The sequence below is a fragment of the Tamandua tetradactyla genome, chromosome 12, assembly GCF_023851605.1.
Source record: "Tamandua tetradactyla isolate mTamTet1 chromosome 12, mTamTet1.pri, whole genome shotgun sequence".
NCBI lineage: Eukaryota > Metazoa > Chordata > Mammalia > Pilosa > Myrmecophagidae > Tamandua > Tamandua tetradactyla.
Window position 1 is genome coordinate 87,619,164 of NC_135338.1, and position 9,335 is coordinate 87,628,498.

A 9,335-nucleotide genomic window follows, 5' to 3' on the forward strand; every position below is an offset into this window, starting at 1 on the left:
CTGACTGCCACCCAGAGATTTTCTCCGAAGGCAGTGTCTGTGTAATGGCCTCATATGATTTAATTCAGAAAATATTGATTGTGTGCTCCCTATGTGTTCAGCATTCTGTGAATGCTGTTCAGAACGAAGAGATGACAAAGGCATAAGGCAAGGTCCTTTGCCTTCAAGGGACTGTGACGAAGGACTTCGGGACTGACCATATTTGAACCAGGCTTGGGCGAAGCCCTTTCTGTGCATTATCCTGTCTTATCTGTGTAACAACCATGGGGTAGCTTTTTATTGTCTCCATTTACAGAGGAACAAACTCCAGTGTAGACGATTAGGCAATTTGTCCAAAGATTCTAATTCAGCTTCTGACAGGTCCCAAAGACCATTCTCTTCTCACCTGTACACGCCCTTCTGAATGCTTACAAACAGGTTGGAGGTGACAGTGGGTGAAACTGTGCTGCTATGGGTGGGAGGACAGAGAGGATATTTTAGACAGAAAAGCTGAAGAAAAGATTTTTGGAGGCGTTTTGACTTGAACATGAGCCTTGCAGATGGGAAAATAGTTTAGGGAGGAAGGGGGCTCATTTCCTCCCCTCTAGGATTTTGAACTATTAAGAGGCAAAAATAGTCTCCCATGTTACAAAGAAGAGAGTCCCTGTGATCTGAAAAATATTACATACAGATATGTGTTTGCTAATACATTTGATCTGAGAAAGAATAATATGTATTAGATTGAAATAGGATTGCCTAAAATGGACTTAGGGGCCATTGGAGAGATTGGCTGAATAGGATTAAGGGTTCATATTCCTTGTTGCTGTATCCATATGGCTATGAAATAGTTCGCCATGTATGTTCCCGAAAGATCCAGACACTTCTGGGTGGAGAGGGACAGAGGCAGAGAGAATCTAATACACCCCACATACTGCATGGAAGAGTTTGACAATCTCGGCTACAATGAGTCATTCTCTTTTTCTACCCTACCCTCCTGCTCCTCCTCCTTCTCCTCTCCCTCTACCTCTTCCTTCACTTCTTTCTTGTACAAGTTAAATCATCATCCAGAGCAGGAAGGATGCTCTAAGAGCTAAGAGTGCTCCTATAACTAGCAGTTTTCAACCGGTACCTCTGCTTTCAAATATAAAATTGTTTCAACTACTGCAAAAGCAAAATCAGCTGCAGAGACCTTTAACAAAGTGCTCCACTGGACAAGGGGCAGAATGTAAACCTGAGATGATAACACCTGAAGTCAGGAAAAATATAGACAGTCATTTAGAGAGGAAGCCCTTGGAAACATTTTATTTTTGTCCCACTGTAATTTAGTCTCAGCAGAGTTCATGGTGTCAGCAATCCCAGGACATGATGCCTCCTGGATCTGATTCAAACGAGGTTTCTCTTTTGTCTCCAGAACAGAAAAAGGTAGTATATTTGTTCATTTGTGTAAGTAATGGATATTTTATGTCTTTGAAAGAATGCATAAACAATCAAAGTAGTAAAACACTTGTAAGAAGGGAAAATGTCAAGGGCAGTCAAACGAGACTACCCTGGACTTAAATCCCAAGTTTCTCAATCTGTGCATTTCAGTTACCCTTCTCATTAAATAGAAGTATCAGTTATCTTCTGAGGTAGTTGTGATGCTATAAGAGTAAGAAAACATAGAACCTATCTAGCACTATGGCTGGCACATAGCAGATACTCAGTGTTATCACTCCTTCTCCTTCATTTTTAATTTTGGAATACCAAATTTTATTTTGAGTAGAACAGAATCTGGCATAGAAACTGCTAATAAGAATGAGAGCCGGGGACTGCTTAGACTATTTTTTTCAGCTTTTAAAGATGGTTTTATGTTTCTTTCATCAGAAATTCAATTTTCACTCTATTCAGGGACAACCTTTATTTTCATAAGTTTTGTAGTTGTCATCAAATATTCATCAGGGAAAAATCCTTCAAAGTGACCATATCAGCCAGTATGGGCTAGGTTGTGCTACAGTAACAAATAACTTCAAACACCTCTTTGTCTTAAAGCAATGCCGGTTTATTTCTCGTTTCTGCTGCATGTTCCTCTGTGGCTCTGCTGCAAGTTCTGCCCCACTGTGTACCCACCTGGGGTCCTGGAATGCTGCTTGTCATTGTGGCAGAGGAAAAGAAGTCAAGAGTCAATCACAGGCTAGTAAGTGTTCCAGCCTGAAGTGACTCACTTCACCTCATCTCACAACCCATGGACCAGAAGTGGTCACAAGACCCCATCCCACCCTAAAAGCACCAGGAAGTTCAAATCTACCAATTGCTCTGTGGGAGGGGAGCCAGGAAAACCTGGTGAACTGCCCTATTGACTGCCACAATGACCTTGGAGACCGACTGCCTCCAATATGCTCTTATTAGTGCCATTTGTTGAACTGAAAATGAAATAGCAGAGCAGGGTGATTGCAACAATCACATGAATTCTTTATGACTGCTAGTGTGTCTCCACAATGCTTTCCTTTATTTCATTAAGTGCCAGGTTGCCCTGGTTTTCCAGCTGTGATAAAGACTTTTTTCTTAGGGATCAGTTTTGTCACGAGCATCAAGGCTCATGAGATTATTTGAAGTGTGGGCAGCTCCCTTCCACACAGGTTGGAAGTTCTGGTAAAAACACTTCTCCTCGCCATCTCTAGCACTCTCCTTTGCTCCCTTGATCAATAACTCAAGCTATGAGGAAAGCATCAAACACCTCAAAGACATCCCAAAGGCACAGGTCGCTAAAGGGAATAAAAAGAAAACAGCGCATATATTACTGTTCTCCTTAGGCTGGCCGGATATCCTTGTAGGCCTCAGGCCTACAAGGCACCAGTGATGATTGTGATGCCTTGATTTGGGATGCTTAAAATTATAGAGCTTGAACACATTTCTTTATGAAACAGCTTTTTGAGCCTCTAGAGAAAGGAATTCTAGTTCAAAGAGGGACAGTTGCAAGTCTCACAACCTGTGTTTTCTCACCCAGCAGGTGAGAAAGGACAAAAGAAGAAAAGGGGGGTGGGGAGAATGATACCAGGGACAATGAGAAACATACAATAATAAAACTAACATTGTATTAAGATTTAAAATTATGCAAATACCTGGTGCTGACAAGGGTGTTGGAAAGTTGGCACTCTCATCCATTGCTGGTAATAGTGTAAATTGGAAAAGCCTTTCTTGAGGGCAATTTGAAAATAGGTAGCAAACCCCTAAAAAAATACGCATGCCCTTTCACTCAGCAAGTCCACGTTTAGGACTCTATCTTAAAGGAAATTATCAGGTATGTGGCTGAAGATACATTTACACGGGTTATCATGACATCGTTGTTTACTACAGTGAAATAATAAAAATAAGCTAAACGAAGAGATAGTCGACGAAGTAAATTTGATACATGCAAAACTGATAAACCTGAAAATAATAACAAGGAAGATTACTAAATGGAAAGATAAAATAGAAAATAATAATATGATCCTACTTTTGTAAAAATACGCGAGTATATTGCTATATGAGCACACAACAATAGAAAGAAACAAAGTATTCTAAAGTGTGTCTTTGTAGAGGACGAGATCTGGTTGATTTGATCTCTATGCTTCTTTTTTTTCCAAGGCTTTTTATTTATTTATTTATTTTTGCATATGTACATCTTTTGAAAAGGAAACAAAACAAACAAAAATAAACTTTTAGCATGGCCCCTCAAAGTTACTAAAGCAACTTCAATCCCTGAAGACATAGTGAGATTTATGAGGAAATGCAATCATCCCCATTTTTTAGATGAGAAAGATGAGGTACAGAAATGCTAAACAATATCTTAAATTGGCTTTGTAGCTTCAGCTGGACAGGGAAACCTTTGCAACTAGAACAAGCTTCTAATTATATAAACTAAGCAAACTGATAATCTGTAAATAAATAAGAACACATATCTCAGATTGAAACAGTGAAATGCTTAAAAAAATTGCTCTGCTTTAGGTTATATGTTTAGTTTTAAAACATCAAATTTTAGTTAACATAAACCATGTTAAGATGTAAAATATCTTTGTATTTTCCCCTAAGGGTTAAGATGTTGTTAGACTCGGGAGATAGGAACGATTGTTAATATATCATTTTTTTAGAATAAACACATTCTGACATTTGTTAATTAAACTTTTCTTAAGGTTTAATGCATTGTCAAGATTGGACATATTTTCAGGAAAGACTGTGATCTTACTAAGCTTTAAAATAATCCAAAAGCTAGTTTTGACGTTCTACCTATTGTGGATAAAAGAGTATTTTAAGCTCATACAAATCTAAAGAAACAGGGACATTTGAGTCATCCCATTAATTAGTAGGTAGAAACATTGCTTATTTTCTTGTAAAAGAATGACTAATTCAGGTTTAAAAGCCTTTTGGGTTTGATAACATTAATACTGCTTAATTAAATGACATTAAAATTATACCACTTCATATGGTTTATTTGGTATAGATGAGGCCAAAAGTTACATTTCACCAAGATTGCCTTTCACACTTTTTCCATGTTGAAAAAACACGGCAATTTTTTATCATAAATGCTGACGATATTTGGGAGGTTTTTTTATATCTTTTGATTTTAGCTTAATTAATCTTCTCTCTTGAGACTACTCACTTACTTGGGGTCATAATTCTGCACAATGACATGAACTACAACAAAAGTGAAGATAAAACTGTGCACTGGACATTATCGGATTACCGTAAAGGTGTTATCTGCACAAAGCCTCCCACAGTACGTGCAAATGTAATTAGTTTGGAGTGACTTAGTGGGGGAGTGGATAAAACACCATTTGCTCAGCCTTGCAGAGAATCTGGGAGAAGCCTATGCCAGTGGTCACTTTGTAGAAGGCAGCGTGGTAGAGTGCAGAGCTGTAAGCTGTGAAAATAGGCACAGCTTCTTAGCCGTGAGACCTCCAGCTTGAGTCTCAATTTCCAGACCTCACTTTTTTCATCCATAAAATAAGCATTGATATAGGCTGGTCGTTTCAATGAGTGAAATGGATAATGTGTGAAAGGGGATGGCTTATTCAAGGTATTTCATAACTGTTATTTTTTTTCCTTTCCTCCCTCTTAGAAAAATATAAGAATATCCGGACTTCCATATCAGAAATGGTAGATACAGCCATCCAAAGATGAGTTGAATCTGTAAAGCTGGTTAATCTGAAATGAACTGTTGGTTTGAACTGATGATCTTAAGTGGATAGGGCAAACATTTTGAAACATAGGACGTTTTAGGGAATAATGGGCTTACAGTTATCCCTTCCACATCACAACTTTCCCCATTGCAGTTTCAATATATTCGGGTCGGCATAAGAAATCAAATGGGAGTTTGAAGGAAGTTTTGCAGAAGCCACAAAAGACAATCGTTCTAGTTTGCTAGCTGCCGGAATGTGATACACCAGAAATGGAATGGCTTTTAAAAAGGGGAATTCAATAAGTTGTAAGTTTATAGTTCTAAGACTATGAAAATGTCCGAATTAAAGCAAGACTAGAGAAATGTCCAATCTAGTGCATCAGGAAGTGATACCTTGGTTCAAGAAGGCTCATGTTGCTCAGGGTTTCTCTCTCAACTGGAAAGGCACACCACAGTGAACATGGCAACATCTGTTAGCTTTCTCTCCAGGCTTCTTATTTCATGAAGCTACCCCGGGGACATTTTCCTTCTTCATCTTCAAAGTCTCTGGCTGTGAGGACTCCCGTGTTTCTCATGGCTCTCCCGGGGCTCTCGTCATTCTCAGGCTTTCTCCAAAACGCTCCCTCTTTTAAAGGGTTCCGGTAAACTAATCAAGACCCACCTGGAATGGGTGGGGTCACATCTCCATATCTTCAAAAAGTTAATTCCCACAACTGGGAGTGTCACAGCTCCATTAAGATAAGCTAATGAAAAAATCCAACCTACATTCTTGAATAGGGATTGGATCAGGATTAAAACATGTCTTTTCTAGGGCGCATATTTCTTTCAAACCAGCACAACAATGAAAGGCAGCAGAAGTGTACCACAGGCTAATAAGTACCAATAGGGAATTTCAAAGGTTATTTTTAAAATGTCTTTTGTTACACATGCAGGGTATCCAATATTATTCTCTTCGTTTTTCTTTTTTTTTTTAATTTTCATATTTATTTCATATTTTTTAAATTCCTTTTTCATATAGTATTTTTACCTAACATTGATCTACATATAACCTATGACTATGACCAAATAGCTAACCAAAATTTTACAATGAGGTACTGTAAACATCCCATAAAAGAAAAAAAAAAAATCAGACTTCATCTCTGGCATGAAAGGGGGGCCAAACAATTTTATGCAGTATTTTGAGATTGCAGGGTGCTGTGCCCCCATCCCCATGGTGTGGAACAGGCCTCTGTATTTCAGAGAGGAGTGGAAATGGGCTAAAAAGAACTAATAATCAATACTAGCTATTAAAATCATTAGTCAGAGATCTGATGAAGTTGGTTTCTTTTAAAAAGTTAAAGAACTAAAGCATGGTCTATTATTTCTCTGGTTGAATTCTGATCTCATGACAAAAGTAAACAATTTAGAAGACTTATAAGTGACTTCTCAATGGTACCTGAAATTAAACTATCCACCTAAAGTCTTCATTTCACGACTAGGGAAAAGCTGTTGATAATGCTCACATCATCAAAGAAGGCACGTTCCAACAGCAGAGCCTGAATTGAGGATCATGTTGCTCTTCTATCCATGCACGCATGAGTTCAGTCATTCACTCAACAAACCTTGATTACAGTCAGAGCAGATGCTGGGCTCGGGACTAAGGGCTGGAGGTAAAAAGACAAATAACACTTGGATCTTGTCTCCAACTGTTAAAATAAACAATGGGAATGATAACCACTTGCACTTCCTTCAGAGATTCTAAAGCACTTGTGTGTATCTTTTATTTTGTGAACAACTGTGAAAGTTATTCTTGTCATGAATTCCCCTTTTAAGAAATGTAGAACGCAGGCTCAAAGAAGTAAGGCCATTTCTTAAAAAACTATTTACTAATTAACAGAAACTTGAGAAAAAAGTAATGTATGACCATGGATAGGATTCTGAATCTAAAAGAAAAAAAAAGTAGTAGGAAACATTCTGGGGTGAAATTGAGAACGGAGAGAGTTTGGCTGATGATGGGTTGTGAATTGCAGAGGGCAGAGGGAAAGAGTTTCAGCAGTGGGGGAGAGACTGTGAAGGGGCAGAGGGGAGGCTGTGCAGGGCTTTATGATGAACAGTGAGGGAGCAGGAGTGGGAGACTTATGAGCCTCGGGCTTCTGGTGTTGAAAGGCATGTTTGGGAGTTGAGATGTCCTGGTGGACTAAAGGAAGAGGTGGAGGAGAGGTCACAGAAACAAAACAAAAGCAATATTGGGGCAGTAGAGAAAGTAAGAATAAGGATTGCATATTAGATTTTATAGAGAGAATGTGCACAAAAGACGCAAAATGTTAATATTTAATAAATCTCAGCAAAACATACATAGGTATTCATCGCTCTATTCTTGAAACGTTTCCGTAGGTTTGAAATGCTTTTAAAATGCAGTGTTGGGGGGCAATGAAAGAACTACCTTCTGATGACGAGCTGGGCTAAGCATAAAGCAGAGCTTGTATTCAACCCTGGAACCCATCAGTGAATTAGCCTCACCAAGTGCCTCTACATCCCAAAACTACCTTGTTCTTTCACAGAATTCAGTAAAAGGGAGGCAGGATCTTGCCTCCAGGAGAGAGGTCCATGGAGCTTGGTGCTCTCCATTTATTTGCGTTTTTGTGTGTGTGTGTCTTTTCTCAGTTTATACCTATAGAAATTCTTAAACTTTTTCATGTCTCAGACCCTTGATATTTGGTAAAGACTATGTACCTATTTCTACATGATATTTCTAAATCCTTAAAATAAAATAGGTGATAGAGGAAATCCATTATATTCAAATATAGTTACAGAAATATAATTTTAAAATATGATAGAGTAACAACATGTGTGCTTCTTTTTTAACGCATTAAGTAACAGGAACTAATAACTATCATGGTTTGAAGTAGCAGAGAGTGTAAATTACATTTTAAGATACCAACAACTGTAAAGTGATCTAAAAATATATGTGACTTTTATTGGTGGTAAACATGCTAATGTTACCATGATTTATTTTCTTTCTTCGTAATTGAAAGGAATGCTACAAATCAGTCATTAGTGAAAATGTATATTTTTTTCTATCAAATTTCATGGACAGACTAGGCTGACAATCTTCGTAGGGGGATACACCTGCAAGATGTGTAGGACAACTTGGCTGTGTCTGGAAAGACCATTATTTAGAGGGCCCCATGCTGGGTGAGTCTCTAGGGAAGAACACTCTCCAGGCTACACCCCACCTCCAGTCACACAGTGTGATTTCCTCATGTTTCAGGAAAGGGTGGGATAATTGTTTGTAAAACAGAACCTTGACTAGCTTAGGAAGAAGCCTATATTGGTGATTAATATGCAGCCATCTATGTGCTGGATTTACCGGAACATCTCATATTTATCTTCTGATACACTTTTAGAAGTTAACTGAGTTTCTGTTAACTGAGTTGTTATGGCCCTACTACCTTGGGCCCACCTCTGAAGACTCCATTACATAATGTCAGGATCAATTTTCACAATCCTCATCAACAGTCACGAGGATGGTACTTTCTATTTTTTCATCTTTGTATCACCTACTCTCTGGCATTTAATAAATACTCGATAAGTTTTCTTATGAATGAATGCTGTATTTTTCAGATCTTATCTGTACTCCATGTCCAAATAAACCTCCTAGTTATTATCTAGTCTCTAAGCCTTCACTTTCAACAAAACCAACTAAAAACATCAGTTTTAAATTAGGACTCATTTTGATCTTCTTTTCTTCAAAATATTATAAACAGGAAATTTAAGTGGGTTTTCTACTAAGCCCTCACACTAAAAAATAAAGAGGGTATGTAAAATACAGAATATACAGGTGCCTCATTTGAAAGACAGATGGAGGTTTAGGAATTCAATTCTATCATGTTTTGACCATGCTAAGCCTAAAGACTCGACCTCTACCCTATTTGATTTATATCCCACCTCATTTAGATGGCTTCAAATAAGATTATGTGTAGTAAAATAGCTGCAAAACATAAAGAAAATTAAAACAAAACATGTGCAAGGTCAGAAAACAAATAAAAAATAGAAATTACAAGGGTTGTCATTGTTAGAGATAAACCTCCAGGAGATCAGTGTGAAAGGGAAACATGACCAGAGAGAGAATTGCTAACTTTAGAAGAACTTCCAGTTCTCAGGGAAAGTCAAGTCTTCTCCAGAAGCAAATTCCAAAGAGGTAGCCCCATGGAGGCCTATGCACCAAATGGTGACATGAACA